The 22,653-nt window shown below is 37.0% G+C and overlaps 1 protein-coding gene across 2 annotated transcripts in view; it reads left to right on the top strand.

Moving 5' to 3' along the window:
* Wdr62 (WD repeat domain 62) overlaps positions 1-22,653 on the top strand; it is a 250,842-nt gene that overhangs the window by 28,945 nt on the left and 199,244 nt on the right. The window lies entirely within an intron of this gene.

Raw genomic sequence — 22,653 nt, 5'->3', positions numbered from 1 at the left:
CCAAAAAAACTTTAGCGTAAACAGCGAAGTATGGACGAGGGTGGCGAACCCCCTAATATACGAAATAATTTCTGTCCGTTTTAAGTTTTAATGTCGCTCCTTGCTGTCAGTTGAAAAAACTTCTTTTTTATTTAATTTCTGATCATTTTTTAATTAATTCTGGGAAATCCGGCACCCCCTCTATGTAAAATTTCCTTCTCACATGAAAAATTCCTCCATGGAAGGATTCTTCCACGTAATCCTCGACCCCCACCCCACCAGAAAAAAAAACCCGAAAACGTCTGTATACTTCCCAAGAATCAATACTATATGTAAACAATGGGCAAAGTTCATAGCTTGCAGTCCTTTCCCCGGGGACTGTGGGGGATTAAGTCGTCCTCAAAGACATAGTTATTAGATTTTTCGACTATGCTGAACAAAATGATTATCTCAAAATTTTTATCAGGTGACTTTGAAAAAAATGAGCATGGGAGTGGGCCTAGTTGCCCTCCAATTTTTTGGTCACTTTAAAGGGGCACTAACATTTTTAATTTTCGTTCGAATGAGCCCTCTCTCGGTATTCTAGGACCATTAGGTCGATAAAATCATCCCTGGGAGAAAAAAAAAAAACAACAACAAATTAACACGCATCCGTGATCTTTCGTCTGGCAAAAAATACAAAAATTCTACATTTTTTTCAGATAGGAGCCAGAAATCTCTACTGTTGGGCTCTCTGATACGCTGAATCTGGTGGTGTGATTTTCATTAAAATTCTATGACTTATAGGGGGTTGTCTCCCCCTTTTTTAGAAAATAAGGCAAGTTTCCTCTGGCTCGTAACTTTCGATGGGTAAGACTAAACTTGATGAAACTTATATATTTGAAACAGCATAAAAATCCAATTCTTTTGATGTATCTATCGGAATCAAAATTCCGTTTCTTAGAGTTTCAGTTACTATTGAACAGGGTCGCTCGTTAACACGTTCGTTAACGTTAGTTCGTTAACACGAACTGTTTTATACATTTTTTTAGGTTCCGCCTCGGCTGTAGGATACGTTTTGGCTTATATGCTATAAACATAAATCAACATGATCAGGTCCTATGATGGGGAAAATATTTCTCCCGTGAGATTGGTGTTAAGGACCCCTTATTCTGACAATTCGGACAGTGGCACGAATTCACGAAATTGCAGGGAATGGGACAAGGTTTTATTTAATATGGTATACTGTAACTGGCCACAAAAACTATATTTTTCAAATCTAAGGGGGTGGGTATGTTTTGCCGACTTTATAATGAAAATATCAAGAGGATATTTTTCTAGATATGGGGGGGGGGATTTTTCTTGTGTTATGGCCCTTAATTCTTACGTTTCCCCAATGGAATTGAATTAAGTTGGAAGATGAGCTAGAAAGCTATTTTTGAAGATAGTAGCCATCTTTTTTTTTACCAACGTGTAAGGAACAGTCGTCTTAAAAAAATTATCTCTTATTCACAAAAAGACCGCTTTACCTCGATAAAGTTGACCATCCTCCGTCAGAAATTTGCTTACGAATAGATTCTCCTTGGTTTATTATTGTGCTATAAACCATGAAAAAAACACTTTCATTGAATACGGAAGCTTGGAAGTTGATAAATCCACAAAGTCAGGTAGAACGGATATTTCGACGATATTCAATGAGGTACCCATGATAGTATCCTTTTTTATTTACTTAAATATTCTCTTGGTACTTTTCCAACTTTTTGAGCCATGAAATTGGATTCTAATCAGAGTTTTGCATCAGCGCACCTGCACTAATGCGTTTGAAAGGTAACTTATCTGCTTAACATAAAACTAGCTGCAGCGAGTAAAATTGGGCTTAAAGTGCACTTTTGTTTTGCAGTTTGTCTTAACGAGCAGTATTCTAAAAAAAATACTATTTTAATTTGGCTATTCATGTTTTTGCTGTATTAGACATGTGAAGGAGTTTGTATAAGTCACTAGCAGACAAGTGCATATTTTTTTGGGGTGAAGGGACAACAGTAAAAAAACTGAACAGTACCATGAAAGTCAGAAAAATTAGGAGTTTTGTTTGGGCGCCTGAGCCCCCCCCCCTGCGTGTATGCTTGGTCACTAGTTATTGACGTACTTCGATTTGGAAAAATGGATATAGCTTCGTTTTGAATGTAGTATAAATGATTATTTGCTTTTACTTTATCGTTGTTAATTTCTATATATTTTTGTATGAATTGTTTTACATAAAAATAACTACAATTTCTTAAATTGTGAATGTAAAAGTAGCAAGTGATTAGAATGTGCAAATGAGCAAAATAGCACAAAAAGTTCATACTCTAGTATTTCAAATCATGAGAGCACGCAGGGAGGGGGGGCAGGCCCAGGCCACCCCGAAATCTTAAATCTTCCCGAATTCCGTGGTACTTCGTATTCAAATGATCAAATCAATATTTTTATTATTCCCCCCTCTTTTTAAAAAATCCTACATATTCGCCTTATTCCAACACAGGATTTTTTTTTGAATAATAAATCATTAGGATGTAAGCAGTTGTAAATAAGGTTTATGGTAATTAGGATTGTAAGTAAGACAAATCATGTATTTCTGGGGGGAGGGCCTTGCTTTTATGTTGTTTCAATTCATAGAAATAGAAACACTTTGGAAATAGAACAAACAAGGAATAGGAGTCAAAGTTACTAAATCAATCTTTGATTAAATTTAGGTTCACGGGATTACTGAATTAGGTTACCTTTGGAAAAGATAGCCAAGTGTGGATTTTTAGTCTTACCTGATTAGGAATATTTGATTGAGTTTTGGGCTGGGAGGGATTTTGGATTTAGAAAATGGTAGTATTTAACGAAAAGGTTGATAATATTTTTAGAGGCAAAGAAATTCAGACATAAGAAGGAAACAAGGAAGTAGTAGGAACTAAGTATAGGCCTGTAGTCTGATGAAAGAGGCTTGAGGAAAATCAGTTGTTTTTAAGGTGGGTGTGAAAAGGGAGGTACTGAGATGGGTTTGTGAATCAAAGGTTGATTGTATACCTCTTAGAGGAAGGAGAAAAGGCACTGGGAAGGTTAGAAGAAAGAAGACCCATTATAAAACCCAACGTTTGGTGTTAATTAACGGAATTATAGGGGGGGGGGCGGCAGGCAAAAATGTGTTTTTTGGAATCTAGAACCGGCAGCTTTTTTCAATTTTTCAAAAGAAAATTCTTTTAAGACATTTCAAAGTAGGGGGAGGGGCAAATACCCCCATCCCCCTCAAATGACGCCCCTGTCTGTGGAAGCACGAACAAAAGTGCCTCTCATTATGTGAGTGTGAAATGTTGAGGGAGTTAAAAGACAACCTTTTGGGTATGGAAAGTATTGTGAGGAGCGGCTCATACATGTTTTTAGAAGCGAAAGTCATCATACGCAGCTGGGAAGATTTCTTGGGGTAAACATAGAGCGCGTCGTAGATTGTATGGGGTAGTTTTTGTGTGTCTGTTAATGTTGATGGGTTGTTTTTGTTTATATATAATTTTCTAATTGCCATGGCTGGTGTTCTTTTCTGTGACTTAAACAACGTATTATTTTGATGTCTTTCATACCATTTCAAAAAGTGCTTCTGGTAAGTTCTTGCGGAAACACTGTATCTTAAGACTCGTGAAAAATGGCGCTGTAGTGAAAAAACCTTTGATTCCAATCATGAGGTTTATCAAGGCCATACCAGGGAGACTACATGGTTGGGCCCCCCTGCCCTCGAAATATTTCTCCGAATTGTAGATTAGTCGTAAAAATGTAGATAAAAAACTATCTCCTTAGAACTACAAAATTTTTCATCGACTAGCAATTGGTAGGCCTACTAAAAATGAAGGGAAACGAAAATGGGGAATATAGGGAAAGCGATTTTCGTGCGATTTTTATTTTTATATGGACTACGCCTAATTTTTCGTTATGCTAAGTCGTCGAAGTACCAGTATTCAATTAATCAGTCAGTTGTAGGCTACTATTCAAGTCTTCAAAATACGCTCAAAAATAATAATAATACAAAACTCGAAAAATAAAAGGGTGGACCTGTCATGAAATATTTCATTGCTATCCGAGGACGAATTTTCATATCATAACCTCGCCGTACCTTCATTTTCAATCCTTAGTATTTTTTTTAGTTTTTTTGAAAATAATTTTTTTTAATATGCTAAGGTTTATTTACAAATATTTGATACCAGTCTTGCGATATAATTCCTTATCGGAGATACAGAAACGCTTACAGATGCAACGCTGTAAAAAATGCATATTCAAAACCCCACGAGGCATATTAAACTAATTTCACAGGTGAAAATAATGTTGTCGGTAGATTGTTATTCATCCATAAAAAATGTCAAATACTGACCGATGAAATAATTTTAGGCTAAAGCAATTCAGCCATTCAGCTAGAACGGCAAAAAACTCACACTGTTCAACACTGTCAATTGTCAAATTTCAACAGAGATGCTGCATGTTTTAAGTTGTGATTCAAGTTTAGGTTTTGCCTATGCCGGTTTGCCTATGGTTATGGAAATCATATCTTAACATAGTGGGGGGGGGGGTAGAAATGAATTTCACTTAGGTTGGTTTGAAATATGTCAAGCAAATTTGAAACCTCGCGGTCTTAAAATATATTCTGTTTAAGGCTGTGGGATAGGCAGCTCAGGTTTCATTGCATCCAGGACGATATTTAAATATTCAGCACCAGTAGGTGGGGGATGTTTTCACTAAAATAATTAAGAATCTAACATATCAAATATGTTATTGTGCTAAAAAAATACTCACGATTTAATAAAGCCACCTACAAAGGAGCCCACCGCCCCAAATATCAAGATCTTCATTTTTTCTATAATCCGGATTTTTTATTCTGTTTTTTTTTTCGTATGATTTGATTTTTTGCTGTTTTTCATTTCACCCCTCCTCCCTGAAACAGTTTCATTGCACGCATCTGGCTTTATCGCAGATCTTTTGTGTATCTCAGGTGTATTCAAAAAGGAAAATAACTATGTTTGTGTTTTTTTTTAACTGTTTATGGATGAAAGCCTAAATCTTTTTAATTTCTTCCTTTTGATAGTAAAGACATGCAATGCAAAGACTGTAAGATAATTGTTTGCCAATGAGTTTCAATTTTTAAGCATGACTAATTATATTGTTATATAAATACATTCACGGATGGTTGAAAATGATTTACAACGCCCATGAAAAAAGGAAGAAGGAAAAAGTGAACAGTAAATACAATAAGATAATAATCTTTTTTTTTAATTTCAATAGCATAAAGCTCTCTAAAGATTCATATGATTTCAATTATTTTGATTTTCTCAGTCCCCCCCCCCCAACAGATCCAGCCTCCCAATATAAATTCCTGCTCACGTGAAGAAAACGGCCAGTGAGCCAAGAATTTTTGTTGGAAGTGTTGAAACTAGAGAAAGTTGTATTTTAAACAATTATTCTCTTCTCTAAAGCACATTTTAGGATTTTCGAATCTCTGAGGGGTATTATTCACCCTTTATGTCCCTGAAAGAGCGTTTACAGCTAACAAGAATTTGGATATTGTCACTCCTTGGAGATCAGGGGTATTATCTATGACCTTGCTTTGTCGCCGTGTTGTGTGACAACATGTTAAGTTGTGCCAAACTCTGTGAGTTAAAACAAGTTTGAATCCAATTCCCTTTTGACAATTTCATGGAAGGGTGATTCTGTCTTTGAGTTTTGTAGCCTATGTTGCATTTTGGCAAAAAGAAAAAGAAAGAAAAATAGTTGGTAATAATCGATCTTTCTCAAAATTAGACAAGAAATCAGAATTTGGCATTACCAGGTCCCGGCCTATTGGGAAAATGTTTAATTTCATTTCAATAATTTATTAATTTTTCAATTTAATATTGAATTTATTAAATGTTTCGTTATGTTTTATTAATATTTTAGTGATTTTATGTTTGACCTGGTAGTAACCCTGATTATTCGTGATCAAGCACATCAGCAAACATCAGAAAATTCAGCCATTTATAATTCAGCCTTATAAAGTTAAAGTAAGGAATTGGAATTCGTTTAAACAGATACAGAAATTTCCAGGCTCTGGGTCAAGAATAAGTACGTAGACTTATGCAGGATTTTTTAACGGGGATCCAATAATAAAAATATTTGTCGAAGGTAGGAAGGGTAATAGTAAAAAACTTAATTTATAATTTGAATAAGAAGTTCCTGGAAACTTAAAAAAATGGTTTGAGGGGCTCGGGCTCCAAGCCCCCTCCTTGTACGTTCTTGGCCCAGAGGCCCAATGGCTCCTCTCTTCCGGTTTTGGAATGACAGTTTATTCACTAATTGAAATTCACGGCCAGCTTAAGCTTGTGACCCTAAGGGTTAAGACCTTTATCTTGAATTAGTCTTCAGGGAAAATTTAGACAATAAACTTGTACTTTGGATCTTTACTAACTGTCAAGGGTTGCCAGTCATCACTAGGCTATTGACACCTCTGTGCATTGGTAAAGGTAGTGATTTATATCTTAGGGTCGTGCCGCTAATCGGTAAAGTGATTTCAATAGCTAAAAGGTTTCTCGAATGTAAAGTGGATGATTTTGCCGTGAGAATGAACATCTTTAAACCAAAATTTGTATGACAGAATCGCAACCAAGAACTCAACAGCCTGCACCCAGGGCAAAACTGGGGAACGGGGAACGACCCAGTACTACCCCGTCCCAGTACTACTAACCCCATGACAATTTTTGTATTCAACATTCTGCTCAAAAAGCTTAGAAAGCTGAAGAGAATCGGATCAATTAAGATTTTAACGTTAATAGTGAAGTTTCTGAGACAATGTTTGCGTTATTCCTCTGAAACAGGTTCTGAAATTGGACCAAAGTGGTTACTTTAAAAAAAGTTAAATTTCCAGCTGTGAATTTTTTTTTCATATTTATTCAATGTCTGAAGGAATAGTTCAGGATAACTTATAATCTTAAAAACGATTGTCACTGGTAGCAGTGCCGTATTTACGTAAAAAACATGTTAAAAGCCGAAGAAAAACCCGTATTTTGAAAACATGTTAGAAAAACATGTTAAAGCCGGTAGCAGGTATTGTCACTGGTAGCAGTGCCGTATTTACGTAAAAAACATGTTAAAAGCCGAAGAAAAACATGTTAAAAGCCGTATTTACGTAAAAAGTTGACAGTGTCGGTAACGGTAGAGAATAACCCACATGAGAACCTGTTTATTTGTGTACGTATCATAGGCAGCGCCCTAGCGCTGCCTAAGTAAAGAACGATGTGGGCACAATGTTTGGTTTTTTCTCCATACCAAGGCACTTCTTATCTAAGGAGTTGTCGTAGAAACTTTGAAAAGGGCTCATTTGATTGGAAATTGGAGTGACTAGTGCCCTTTTTAATAGTCGAAAGTGACTGGAGGGCAACTAGCCCCCCCCCCCACACCCACAATTCCCCCAAACACATCCAATCAAATTTTGAGATAGCCATTTTGTTCAGCGTAGTTGATTTCCTGATACAAAATATCTTTTTGAGGAGGACACTCCCCCACAACCCTCGGGGCAAGGGTTCTAAGTTATGCCCTTTGGGCATATAAGATCAATGTTGACACAATGTACAGTTTATTATTATTTTTTTTTTTAAAGCAGGGCACTTTATATAGAAGGGGTCATCGTAGAGACTTTAAAAGGGGATCATTCGATTGGAAATAGAGAGTTCTAGTGCCCTTTCAATAGTCGAAAGTGATTGGAGGGCAACTAGCCCCCCCCCCCTCACGCCAATCATTCCCCCTAACACATCCAGTCGAAATTTTAAGATAGCCATTATGTTCAGCGTAGTTGATTTAGAGATAGAAAATATGTTTTTGAGGAGGACACTCCCCCACAACCCTCAGGGCAAGGGTTTTAAGTTATGCCGTAGGGGCATACAAGGTTTTTATTGAAGGTGTTATCGTAGAAACTTCAAAACAGGCTCATTCGATTGGAAATTCAAAGGGCTAGTGCCCTTTTTAATAGTCGAAAGTGATTGGGGGGGGGCAACTAGCCCTCCCATGCCCATCATTCCCCCAAACACATCCAATCAAAATTGTGAGATAGCCATTTTGTTCAGCGTAGTTGATTTTCGATAGAAAATATGTTTTTGAGGAGGAGACTCCCCCACAACCCTCAGGGCAAGGGTTTTAAGTTATTCCCTAGGCGTATAAGGTTTTTATAACAGGCGTTGTCGTAAAAACTTCAAAAAAGGCTCATTTGATTGAAAAGGTATTGGAGGGGGCAACTAGCCCCCCCCCCCCACGCCCATCTTTCCCAAAAACACATCCATTCAAAATTGTGAGATAGCCATTGTGATCAGCGTAGTTGATTGTTACACAGAAAATTGGTTTTTGAGGAGGACACTCCCCCACAACCCTCGGGGCAAGGGTTTTAAGTTGCGCCCTGGGGGCATATAAGGTGTTTATGAAGGTGGTGTCGTAGAAACTTCAAAACAGGCTCAATTGATTGGAAATTCAAAGGGCCAGTGCCCTTTTTAATATTTGAAAGTGATTGGAGGGCAACTAGCCCCGCCCCACGCCCATCATTCCCCCAAACACATCGAATTAAAATTTTGAGATAGCCATTTTGTTCAGCCTAGTTTATTTCCGATAGAAAATATGTTTTTGAGAAGGACACTCCCCCACAACCCTCAGGGCAAGGGTTTTAAGTTATTCCCTAGGCATATAAGGTTTTTATAGGAGGCGTTGTCGTAGAAACTTCAAAAAAGGCTCATTCGATTGGAAACTCAAAGGGCTAGTGCCCTTTTTAATAGTCAAAAGTTATTGGAGGGCGACTAGCCCCCCCCCACGCCCATCATTTCTCCAAATACATTCCATCAAAATTTTGAGATTGCCATTTTGTTCAGTATAGTTGATTTCCAGATAGAAAATATTTTTTGAGGAGGACACTCCCCCAAAACCCTCAGGGCAAAGGTTTTAAGTTATGCCCTGGGGGCATATAAGGTTTTTATAGAAGGCGTTGTCGTAGAAACTTTAAAATAGGCTCATTCTATTGGGAATTCAAAGGGCTAGTGCCCTTTTTAATAGTTGAAAGTGATTGGAGGGCAACTAGCCCCCCACGCTCATCATTCCCCCAAACACATCCAATCAGAATTTTAAGAGAGCCATTTGGTTCAGCGTAGGTATAGCGTAGGCATTTTGTTCAGGCAGATAGAAAATATGTTTTTTAGGAGGACACTCCCCCACAACCCTCTGAGCAAGGGTTTTAAGTTATGCCCTGGAGGCATAGAACGTTTTTATAAGAAGGCGTTGTCGTAGAAACTTCAAAACAGGCTCATTCGATTGGAAATTCAAAAAGCTAGTTCCCTTCTTAACAGTCGAAAGTGATTGGAGGGGAACTAGCCCTTCCTCCACGCCCATCATTCCCCCAAACACATCCAATCAAAATTTTGAGATAGCCATTTTGTTCAGCTTAGTTGATTTCTAGATAGAAAATATGTTTTTGAGGAGGACACTCCCCAACAACCCTCAGTTCAAAGGTTTTAAGTTATGTCCTTGGGTGTATAAGGTTTTTATAGAAGGTGTTGTCGTAGAAAATCCAAAAGGGGCTCATTTGATTGTAAATTCAAAGAGCTAGTGCCATTTTCAATAGTTTAAAGTGATTGGAGGGCAACTAGCCCCCCCCCCCCACGTCTATCATTCACCCAAACACATCCAATCAAAATTTTGAGATAGCCATTCTGTTCAGCGTAGTTGATTTATAGATATAAAATATGTTTTTGAGGAGGATACTCCGCCAGAGCCCTTAAGGCAAAGGTTTTAAGTTATGCCTTGGGGGCATATAAGGTTTTTATAGAAGACGCTGTCGTAGAAACTTCAGAAAAGGGCTCATTCGATTGAAAATAAAAAGGGCTGATGCCCTTTTTAATAGTCGAAAGTGATTGGAGGGCAACTAATCTCCCTTCGACTCCCACCCTCCCATTTGCCCATTATGTTTAAAAACTAAATGTTGCCTTAAAATTAAATCAAAATGCACTGTGATAATGCTAATTCCCAATAAGGCATCTCACCAGTATCCCAAAAACGACTGAGGGTGTTATGTTCAAACTTTCGAGGCTATTTCTGCTCTTAAAATTTAACCAAATCAAAATAGTGTAAGTGTATCCAAGCTATCATAGAAAGTGAACAGATTTTTTTGCGAATGGTATTAAGTTTTCCATTTCAGTTCAACTAGAGGAGGTATGAAATTAAGTTAGATAGTATTATTTGTGCCCAGATTTTTAAAATGGTGTATGTTGTTAAAAATTGCTGAGAATTTTTCTCAAATATACAAATAGCAGGCAAAACTAACTATCAAGTCTTAAAAAACAAAAAGATTTAATTTGTTATTTGCTTTTTCCCTGAAAAGACTATGTCAATATAAAACGAACAAAGATTAATTAAAAAAAACTTTTTCCACAAAATAAGTTTTTCAAAGAAAAGTAAAGAACTCCATTAAACAAAAAATGAGCAAAATTAAAATCGAATAATCTACCAAGCTCGAAACTACCACAAATCAGCATCGATAAATAAATGAAACCCAAAACTTTTCAGTAAAACTTTTATTTTTTCAGTAAAGTGCAAATTTTGTTCTGACCTTGGGAAGGCACAGAGGTTTTGCGCCAAACTTATGTTATTGTCTGCTCGTTTTGAGTTTGCCTCGGTTATTTATTGTAATTTCTATTAGTTTTGGGTTTCATTTATTTATCAATGCTGTTTTGTAGTAGTTTCGAACTTGCTAGATTATTTTATTTTATTGTTGGTCATTTTTTGTTTAATGTGGTTCTTTGATTTTCGTTGAAAACCTTATTTTGTGGAATTTTTTTTTTTAATTAATAAAGTGTAAAACCAAATATTAAGTGGGACTGGCTCAGATGTTGACCATTAGATTAGACTCCCGAGCTCGAGATAATGGGGTTGATCCCGGTCTTCCACGCTTTTATGGATAAAAGTTGCATATTTGAAAAAAAATCGATATTTAACCTTTTTTCGCACTCAGACGAAGAAGGAATTCGATTAAAAGGGAGGGATGATTTTTTTCTCCTTATGATTGTGTATCTCTAAGGCTACAGTTTTGGTAAATACACCCAATTTTGTCTCGTGGCCGGTGAATGGAGCCATGAACTTGCAGGTACAGTTTTGATGGGAAGGGGGAAAGCGATACCAAATTTTGTTGGGGGTGGGGGTGCAAAGCAGTTTTATCCGATGGTTACTAAAGGGTGTACCATAAATTTTTCTTATTTTTTTATATATACCGTCCAGCAACGTTGCTTAACGTTTGCTGAAAGCATGGACGATTTTGGTTGCCTATCTATTTCCGGTACTTGTGTGGCGTATAACGCACAAGTACAGGAATTTTTATGGAGAGAGAGCCGGATTTCCCGGTAACTGAAAGTAAGGACCAACATCAAAATTTAAAACGAACAGAAATTATAACGTATATGAAAGGAGTTGCCCCCTCCACAAGACCTTTTCCTAATTCTTCAACAACGATTCCTGAAACTTAATGGCCGTTTAATTAGAATAATAAGCTTTGTTTTAAAATTCTAAAAAAAACTTTAGCGTAAAGAATGAGGTCTCGAGGAGGAGGAGGAGGCAACCTTTTTCATACACGTAATAATTTCTGTTCGTTTTAAGTTTTGATGTTGCTCCTTACTTTCAGTTGATGTAAATTGTTTTTTTTTGAATTTGATTTCCGATTGTTTTTAAATAATACCGGGAAATCCGGCTATGTCTCCGTGAAAAAAATCCGGTACTTGTGTAGGCTACTATACGCATCTCACTCAAATTTACGATGGGTAAAACTCGAGAAAAAACTGGTTTCTCCATTTGTTTCTTCGTTATTTTAGAAACAAATTTGGGCTATATATTTGCACATTAGGGGGGGGGGGGGTAAAGTATAGCGGGTCGTATGCAAAATGTCGTAGGTATAATTATTATGCAAATTCTGAAATAAGAATTGTTTTCTGACTTCAAACTATCCAAATACTTTACCCCCCCGCCCCGTATGTGCAAATATATAGTCCAAATTACATATTTCCCATCTATTCTGTCACGTGTCTTGTCTCACGCTAAGCTGAAGAAACTAACGAAGAAACCGGTTTTTTCTTGAGTTTTACACAGCGTAAACTTGTAAACTTGAGTGAGTGGCGTATAATACACAAATACCAAAATTTCTTCCCCCTACGGAAAATGAAAAAACAAATCTCAAATAAAATTTTCAAATTTGGAAAGCCTTATTTTCCAGGGGGGTATTTTCCACGGGGATATTTTCCGTGGGGGAGGGGTAAATGCCTAGAACCCAAAATGGAATCCGTTTTTTTGTTTCGGTTACTATTGAGGCGAGTTACCGCGAACTGTTTGATTCAGCGAATATATACAAAAGCTATCACTTGCGCTATTGAATTGGATGAATTAAATAGCGATGAAAGGGGTTTAAAAGGCTGTTTTTAACAGCATTTTTTTCTTAAATGTTTTGTCCACTAAAGGAAGGTCTTAGCAGGAGTAAAATTTTGCTTCGGCAGCAGGATTTCCTGCTGCCGTCCAACCTGTGAATTTTGAAAATTAATATTGAAATTTTGAATTCAATTTCAGTAATTACTTATTTCTGTTTAAATTTATCTTTCTCACATCTAAAAGATAAACTTTTCAGAAGGAATTTTCTTTTGTAAAATTTTTTAAGGACAAATAACAGAGACGTTCATTGCTTGGGTGACTTGAGAGTAGAACTGGAATAGGGCTAATCGGTAATAAATATACTACTGCCTATAACATTATTGTACGAAAAGCTGTACGAGAGTAAAAAAAGACGAAAGAACGGAATCAGGGTGCCAGAATAATTTTAGGACGTCTGGGCCCCCTCGATCCGCCCCTTTTTTTAGGGCTACAATGAAAGTAAGGTTGATATGGCTAAGATGATAGATTGCCAAAGGTCGTCCTTTTCGGCCAACCGTCTTGGGTCAAACGAAAAGCAGGTCGTCCCCGAAAAAGATAGGAAGAGGTCGTAAGGAAGGGTTGAATGGAAATTGGAACTTCTTGGGAGGGTGTAAGTGGGAGTTTTGAACAGATTGTTATGAAGGAAGAGCGTACGCAGCTGTTTTGGGCTCTGGCGGCTTGGTGCTGCAGTGAGTTGTTAGTAGTAGTAGTAGTGATAAGTAGAAGAGTAGAGCGTTGCTTTTAACTCAAGGTCATCAAACACACTTAGATGCTATCGTCAGCAACAGACACAAAATAAGTTTACGAGAAACTGACCAGAAGTCGTTTCCATTTTACGATAATTATATGTTGATGTGCACAGTTGGTTTAACACTTGGTCGTTCCACCAGTTTTTTTTACGTCAAGTTCAAGTTCACTATCCTTCGTCTTGAGGGGTATGTGTCGGCACTATCTTTGTTACATCCTTTTTTTTACTGTATGTGTATATACATGGTACGAATTTTAATCACCCACAAATTGCGAGACAGAACCCTGATTTGGTATTCTATGCCATTTCTCACCAATTATAAATACGTGTTGGTACGTCAAGGCCTAATAGTATAGAGCTACGTCAGTATGGCTATTAACAAGCGGTGGACAATTACTTATACACAAAGCCAACCTTTTTTGGCTGTGTAAATGTCAACATTTGACAGCGTAGACTAATGAAAATAAGTTGCTAGTCTTAACGATCAGGTGAACCTATCTTATGACAAGTTGCGTCCTGGAGCTTTACTGTATGTGACGACTTAGGGACTCAGCAGCCCTTCACCCCGGCCGTGCGTTGAAATTTCTTCCCCCCTTGCCCGAAAATGCGTATTTAAATCAAGTTTGTGGTAACTTCAGGTTCTGAAGTTACCACTGCTTCAATTTATTTCAAATTTACATTTTGTATATGGTACAAACACTAGCTCTGTCTGATGTCGAGCAACTTCGTTGTTATGACTGTTATAATTGAGAGTTTTGATTATTGATTAAAACTATCATTTGTCTTTGAATTCAGTTTTCCCAATTCTTTGATCAAATAAAAGATAAACTGATTCGTAGACATTTAACCCCTTAACCAAGAAGATGAATGTTCTCTAACAACCTATTCTTACTTGCACGTCCCTCTCTGTAGCAGAAACGCAACCGAGTTTTTCGTACCCTCAAATATATTGGAAACAAATAATAGGTACACCAACTAGCAAACGATGTCATCCCCTCATTGCTTAGAAGACTAGTTTACTTACGTTTCCCCCCCTTATTTTAAAATTCGAATCATTTTTTTTCTAAAGTGCACCACAACACTAAAGTTGTCAATCCCTTGAAATTTTTAAAACGATGTATTGTATGAACAAGTGTTCGTACGAAATAACATATTTCATATACTTTGAACTGTTCATCAATAACTATTGATCAGCGTTGATAAAAAAACTATCTCTCTCGTCTCGGTTCAAAGGTTGATTTACTTTTCGCGGACCAACTTCCTAATATCACTACATAGGATTTTCACTACTTTCTGATTTTAGTCAAACTTCAGTTTGAAACTAGTGCTTGCCTGCCTGCTAGAACGGAGTTTTCCAGTCGAAAGCAGAAACATGGCTCCATGGAACGAAAGCTTGGCTTCAGATAGTCCGATATTCAGATAGATGGAACTTCAGATAATAGACTGTAAAATTCCACTTCCCACTCGTACACTCTCAGTTCTTGCTCAATTACTAGCCGAAACTATCCTTTTTGGCCTAGGCAAGAATTGTACGCAGCTTTCCAAAATTTAGAGTCGCATTCATCAATCCAGACTGAGGTCCACACTTTCATTAAAAACTCGAAGATTAGACACTTCCCAATTACTAGTCATAAACTGAAATCGGCGGACTAAGAAAAAAAGGGTAAAATTAAAGTGCTGCTCCCGTAACACAAATAGAATTTCAATTCTTATTTCAATTTCTTATTTCTTATTAAATTCTTATTTCAATTATCTTTGTCCTCTAAATAACATTCAGACCAAGATGTAATCTTATCTTTAGCTGCATTGGATTAAGATGATATTCGATCCGCCCCAAGTCTAATATCAGGTTCTCTAAGAAGAGCTTATTACAAGGTCTTAGTGAGAGCTTATCATGCATTTAAGAAGCCCTTGGGATTCCTTATCAGCGCTTCAAGCGCTTCAAGGTCTTCAAGGTCTCTCTATTATGTTTCCAGACCTACCTTTGTTAATCTATGTTAAAAAATTAACGTAGTTCAAAATCCTTGGCTAAGAGCTTGCAAGTGAGAGACTGGGATGCGTCGACTGTTGAAAAAATCGCGCTGCTACGCTTAAATACTTTTAATATTGAAATTAAATTTTTATTGAAAAAAAGTTCAGTATCGTCGGAATTCCTATATTAAGGTGTAGAAATATATAAGTAAGAGGGAATGCCGTAACGGGTTAAACTTTAATGCCGCTCTTTTAAAGTTGACTTGAGTTCTAGAATTGGAAAGTGTGCGCCAAGAATATGCCTAAAGGATAGGAGGGATGAAGCAGCACAAGAATAAATGCTTCGTTTCGTAACTGTGTAGAATTTTGACTGTACGGCAGCACCCACGATTCCACCGGTGATAAATTGTACACAAGATGATTGTACCCAGCAGATGACACTCCAGATAGATTGTACCCTCGGACGATCTCAAGGAATGATCCTCATCTGGGGCTATCAAACTATATAAATCATCGATCGCGATAGTAATTAATAAATGCAGTCTTTTGTGGTTGCAATCGTCCTGGGTTCGAGACTGGGCCTCACTAAGTGTAGTGGGAGTTTGTGTTTCATTGTGAATGTAAAATACGGTACGAGTAAGCGTCTGGATCATTCTCAAATTGAGCCCAATCGAAAGATGCATACAATGTCTATATAAACGGGATGAAAGGAGGGTTTCTGCCTAAGTCTTTCATGTGTGCGGCCATTCGTGGGTGCCATCTTCCCTGCACTTACTGAAATAAGTTATGCCTGGACAATGCAATTGCGTTTTGACGAAAAAACAGTGCCATTTACTGCCGACGCCTGACATGCTTGATTGCTGTTTCTTTTCCACAATAGTTGGTGGTTGTGAACAATCTTATTCCATATAGAATTTAATGTATTCGATATAAAGTATTTCAATTATAATCGACATGATAATGTGTCCGCTTATATTTGGCTAGTCATCTCCTTTTTGAATAGATGTTGTGCTTGCTTGTAAGCGATAACGATCAAATGAGTGATGTAAAGCGAAACAGTTTATTGAATTATTGTATCCTTATTTCTTTGTGGAAATCATTTTTAAATACAAAGCTAAGCAGCATATCTCTGTAAGCATCTCAATGCATTACCAAAACAGCCCATTTCAGAAATGGGCTAAGCAGCTCATTCCAGAAATGGGCTAAGCAGCCCATTTCTGTAAGGATCTCAGTGCGTCACCAAAAGCTGTTATTTTTTTAAGTGAATTGCAGCAGATGAGCATATATTGGAAAGATGTGTTAGATGCACTCACCTCAAAAATTATAGCAAAGTAGAGGATTCATTTGCGTCCTTCCTACTCTACCAAAATTTTTTTAGCATATTTTGCTATACACAGAATAATTTCTGTTCGTTTTAAGTTTTAACGTTGCTCCTTACATTCAGTTGAAAAGACTGTTTTTTTTAGATTAATTTCTGATCAGTTTTTAAATAATGCCAGGAAATCTGACCCCACCTCCACGGAGAAATTCTCCTCCCCACAGAAGTATTCTCTAGACAATTCAATCCCGGTGATAATGTATCCCGGACTGAGAAAGCAAGACATATAAAAAGATATTTGTATAGGAATTGTGGCAAATTCCCCCAATGTAAAATTACCCCTGACAAGTTCACCCCCTGGAAACTTCTCTCCCCATGGAAAAAAACCCAACAGAAAATTCGTCCCTCGCAGCCGGAAAATGTATGCATACTTCCCAATAACAAATCCGTCGATGGCAGTTCTAATTTTTTGGATTTTGTGCAAATCGTGGATATTGGCGAATGGCTCGCTTTATGGTTGTTAAGTATTTGGTTTTAATTCTAACTTAAGTAAGTAAACTTAATGAAACTTAAAGGTTTGTAAACTTAATGAAAGTTATATATTTGGAATCAGCATAATAAGACGATTCTTTTGATATGTCTGTCGATATCAAAATTCTGTTTTTTAGAGTTTCGGTTTCTATTGAGCCGCGTCGCTCCTTACTTACAGTTCGTTACCACGAACTGTTTGATAAATTTGGAACACGTAAAACACCTCATGCTGTTCATGTTGCCTGATGTCTTTTACCTCGTCGTGTTGTGTGGTATTTTGCATATGAAAAATATATTTTGGCTTACTCCTTGAAAATAGTGCAAAGTAGGAGCCAGTGGCGTCAATTTACGAAAATTTAGGAGAGCAAAATGTATTTTTCAAAATTTAGAGGACAAATTTGTCATTTTTCTCGATGAAAATACCAAAAAAAGGCCAGGTTTTTTGAAAATCTAGAGGGGCGAGGGGGGGGGGCAATTGTTCCCCCATCTCATTTGACGCCATTGGTCGGAGCTTTGACTGCCATCTTCCTGTTCTGCCAAAAAATGTTCAGTGTTGCATGTGGTTTAAAGAAGAGCCGTAAATCTTTTTAAGGGGCAGGATAATTGTCTGATATTTTTTGGTTTTCTAATCTGTAACACGTATAACTGCACATGGTGCTCATATGGCTTGACGCATTTTATTTGATAGTCTAGCTACTATAATAAATTATGTTTCACAATGAATACCGCTGTTAAAAATTGGCCGCTTCAGTGTTTATGGTTTTTGTTTATGTAGCGTCGGCTATCAAATGTCGCTTAATAGTTTTTAGACTTCTTAATGGAATATACTACTTGTTCAGAAGCTTCTGTTAAAGTTACAATTTTTAAATTTAGATGACTCCTTTCAGTGCGTGTAAACGTTTCTGACATGCCTAAAGGATATTTTTCGGAAGAAGTGTAGAAAATCGGAAAAAGCAAAAAATAATTGAATTATGTGTGAAGTTCGCCCTGTTGGTAACAAAGAAAGAAAAAAAAACAGTCAGAAACGACACTGCTGATTGCAGGACCAATTCCCTTGAGGCTTATGCAAGTGTGCACACTCCTTGTCGATCCCACCATGCTTCGAACTTTACTCCCTCTTGAAGTTCTTACTTAATTTGAATCTTGTCTTATCACCTTTTTTCTATTCAAGAATGTCCTACGTTTTGTTTAGCCCCAGGATCGCCATGAAGGAACTATCTAACCATCCTAACTTTTGTTTTCACTTTAACCCTAGACATTGGGTGGACCCACACTGTTTGTGCAACTTATTGTTTGACATACAGTCATTCAGATGAATACCTCCAACTATCCTTAGATAATCGTTCTGGAAAACACTTTCACAGCCTTTCAAAAAACCCAAGTTTCCGAACCACGATTGTAGGGTTGCCACCCGGTTAAAACATCACTAGATTTTAGTGATTGTTTGGCTGATTTAGTGATTTTCTTCAAAAATCTAGATTTAGTGATTTTTCTTTTTAGGCAATATAAAATCACTAAAAATAGTGTTAAATCACAAGATGTGGCAACCCTGTATGGTTGACAACTGTCATTACTGTGACCTTCTATTATCCTAATCAGCTCCAAGACTTCTCTTCCTAATCTTTTTAGCTGTTTTTTAACTGCGAACAAGTACCGTGTACTTTGGCTATATTAGCATACTTCTTAAAATTTTCCATGCATCCACAGTCCTTGCGTAATTTATAAGTCTAACATTTGTAATTTCTAACTCATCGAACCAACTACTAACCATACTTGCTAAATTAACGTATCAGTATTATTCTTGCCCATTGTATTAGTCACTTTAACCAGCCCATCTGTTATTTTATTTATTCATTTATTTACAACCAACAAGTGAACATCAGAAAACCAGTGATATTAGGATACAAGTGATATGTGATACAAGGATAGGACCTTTACTAAAGCTTTCTTGTCAGCTAAATTAAATGCCTTCGCATTATTCGCAAAACTCGGGACTAAAGATGTCTGGTGAATCAGAGGCCCGTCAGTCTTTAATCTAAGCCAAAGAGCATGGAAAACACGTAAGAGTGGAAACCGTTGCCGGTGTTGGGCACCAACGCCATCGCCAACGCAATCTCTATCACATTCATAATCACCAACGCCATCTAGCGTTTGACGATATTCCTTGACACAGAACCGCTCACTTTGGCGCAAAAATTCTGTCACCAGTGACTCTAATAGCTTAGAGTCTGCAAGCCTACTTAACCTACCTAGTTTTTCCAAGCTAACCTATTCCTGCTTTGTGTAGACCAGATTTTGGCTTAAAATAGTTCTTGAAAACGAAAAAGGATTATTAATTGTCACTTTCAGAGAAATTTCAGATTTAATACTATAAAATTTACAAGTTATATAACTAGACTATCAATTGTCCAGTTTTCTTTGAGGTTTTCTGCTTTTTTTTATGAAGTCGCAAGACGCTATACTGTTATTGGCGCTGGTAATTTTTAATCCTTGTATTCATGGCCGCATCCAGGGGGATACGCAGTTTGAACCCCCCCCCCCCGCCAATTTTTTATCCGACTCGTACAAAAGTAACCAAAATACACGTGAACAAATTTCGTCGCGTTTTGTAGTTTTTAGTGCTGCGTCGTCTGGCGACAACGAACAAATTCTATCTCTAATACTTTACATGGTAAAATAAGGAAAACATACCTAGTAACATCTCTGATAACTTTATATCAGAGATATAAATTAGACCTCGTAATATGTTGTAATATCTCGTATATCTCTGATATACGTACACAAAAAAATTTTTGAGTCTTGTGAAATTATTTGGTATTTTATATAAAAAATTACACCATCAAGTCAATTTTCATCTTCTCCTAAACAACTTGATTTCTCCATTATGCCTGGTGTGTGCACAGCAGCCGTGCTATGCTCTAGAATATAGAGCATGCATCTCTTAGTCTAATCCGTATCATCATGCTAAGCAATTTACTTCTTATACCAGAATCAAACTAATGATTGTTCATGTGAGCCATCCTGCCTGTTTGGGGCTATTCGATTTCGGATAATTATTTAAGTAAAATGAGGGCTCATGCTAACATGAGTCCTCCTGTTTGTCATCACACTATCGCTATTTGTGAGGGAAATTTTGTTAAGGGGATGATTTTTGAGGTAATCAAAGTAGTTGGCCCTAATACTCTTTGTGTAATTTGAATTTTTTGGAGATTATTTTTTGGAGGCGCGAAAAATTTTGAAAAGTAAAAAATAAGTGAATTGTGTGAAAAATATGGTAGGCTAAGAGGGAAGTCGTAAAAATCATGAGATCAGAGGGGACCAAGCCCGAAGGCTGCTCTTTGAACACGGCTTGTTGACATGATGATTTTAGTTACATTCTATTTTAGAGAAATTAAAATGCTGGGGCATTCAACTAGGTTCTGAAGCAAAATGAGTTTTGACCAGATACTTTATATTTCTAGAATCAAGATTGTGGTAAAGTCACATGGAAAAACCCGAGCTGATTTGTTTTTCTATAGACAGAATGCACATAATTGGCAATGTGGGTATTGCGCCATAGTTAAATTGGCGATCAGCTAAATGAATATAAAGGCTATATTGGCTAAATAAGGTGCATTCTCCGCACAAAGAAAAAACGCATGGAGTATGGTTACTGCTTGGGTGTTCATATTATTCTAAAGTCCTTGGTTGCCAACAATTGCAGTAAAAAGTTTGCTTAGATTTGAGGATAGAAACTTCAACAGCAATCTACGAAATTAACTTCAATCTGAACATGCTTTTTTGTTGGGATTTACCACCTCCTAAATTTTAGCCTCTGTAAAATGGAAAAGACCTTGGTCTATTGAAATCACAGTATATAAATATTAGGCAGTATGATCATCCCCTATCTCACCCATTATAAAAACCCGGACCGAGGTGCGAGTGCTCCGGAGAACGTAAAAACATAAGCGACAGTAGATCTTTTCATGGGTAGACAAGTCGGATTTCTCTCGAAGGCGAAACTTGGCTTCAACGTCGGAACATTAAATTTTAAAGAAACTAATTTTAAATTAATTTATTCCAATACATATATGAAAATCGGTAATTACTACTGCAATGTTATTATTAGATGTTTTTAGGAATTACAAGTAGGTTTCGAAGTCTCAGGTTGGTTTCAAAGGGATTTTGAGAAAGTTTCTGCCAAAATACGTGTTCCAGGGTAATTGGACCGCTGATGGCAGATCAAATGAGAAGAGCTGTTTGTACGCGCTAATAAAGAGTATGTGGGAGGAGCTGTTTGTTCGCACCGAGAATGAAGAGCCAGAAATCATCTGCGGTGAACCTACTGCTAATTATCTTTATACAGTGATTGAAATGCAGCGGAGCTTTGTCAAAGGCTTTGCGGTATCTTTTCACTTTAATAGTTAAAAAAAACCTGTTCGTATCGTCTGTGTTACTCGCCTCTTCGTGATTTTATAACTCCTCTTCGTTAACTCCTTCTTCGTTATTGTTGTCTGCTTTTATGGACTGAAGAAAAATCAATTTAAAGCTTCTCTGTATGAGACACCCAAAAATCGACTTCACATTTAAAGTTAAGATTTTAGTTTCAGAAAGTTTCTACGCCAAACTCAAATATTTAATATAAATAATTAACAAATGAAATAATTTTTAATGTAATTATGTATCGTCGAAACATTTAAACTTTATTCTCATTTATTTGAAATATATTTTCTTTTGTGACACATAGGCTTCTCTTGTGTCTAAAATCAATTTTTTTTATATTTTTTTATTTAATATGCTTTTTCTTTAATGCACCCTTTTTGACTTGTATCGGTCTAACAAACCTTCTGTAACACCATTTTCTGTTGAGCCTATTAATATGGTCGCAATTACTTCGAACTTGAAAATTTGCGCCCGATATGCTAATGAGTTTTGGTTTTAGAAAATAATTCATCTTTTTGTAATGGGCACGGACTACCAGGACTTATCACTTTTCTCGTCCTCCAGTGGTCAATTTTCAGGCCAAGAACCCCACTCCCTTTAAAAAGTAAGGCAATCTTACCTTAAGCAGCTGGTTTCCTCTTCATTTCCGAGAAGAAAAAAAGTTCTCTTGGTAGAATCAAATAGTTCCCTTTAAAACTCTTAGTTGGTATTAGGAGCCCAAGTCCTATCTGTCTGGGCTAGCTTTTTTTTTTCTTCAAATCAAACAGTTTGTGGTAACGAACTGTAAGTAAGGAACGATCCGGCTCAATAATAACCGAAACTCTAAAAGACGTACTTATACATCAATAGATATATCAAAAGAATTGGCTTATTATGCTGATTTTAAATATATAAGTTTCATTTAGTTTGGTCTAACCGATCAAAAGCTAAGGTCCTGAGAAAATTTCCTTGGTTTTCGAAAAAAAAGGGGAAACACACCCTAAAAGTATTAGAACTAGAATCTAAATGAAAATCACACCATCAGATTCAGCGTATAAGGGGTGACCGTATCGACCCAGTGGTCCTAGAATGTCGTGAGAGGGCTCATTCGAACGGAAATTAAAAGTTATTGTGCCCTTTTTAAGTGGCCAAAAAGATTGGGGGTAACCTGACCCCCTTCCCGCCCCTTCTTCTCCCAAAGTCGTCCGATCAAAATTGTGAGATAGCCATTTTGCTCATCATAGTTGAAAGGCCCAATAACTATGCCTTT

Source organism: Artemia sp. Qi Xiang Cuo, chromosome 6 (genome assembly GCF_049724085.1).
Source record: "Artemia sp. Qi Xiang Cuo chromosome 6, ASM4972408v1, whole genome shotgun sequence".
NCBI classification, from domain to species: Eukaryota; Metazoa; Arthropoda; class Branchiopoda; order Anostraca; family Artemiidae; genus Artemia; species Artemia sp. Qi Xiang Cuo.
The sequence above is the reverse complement of the archived record's forward strand: the minus strand, read 5'-3'. Positions and strand labels throughout refer to the sequence as shown.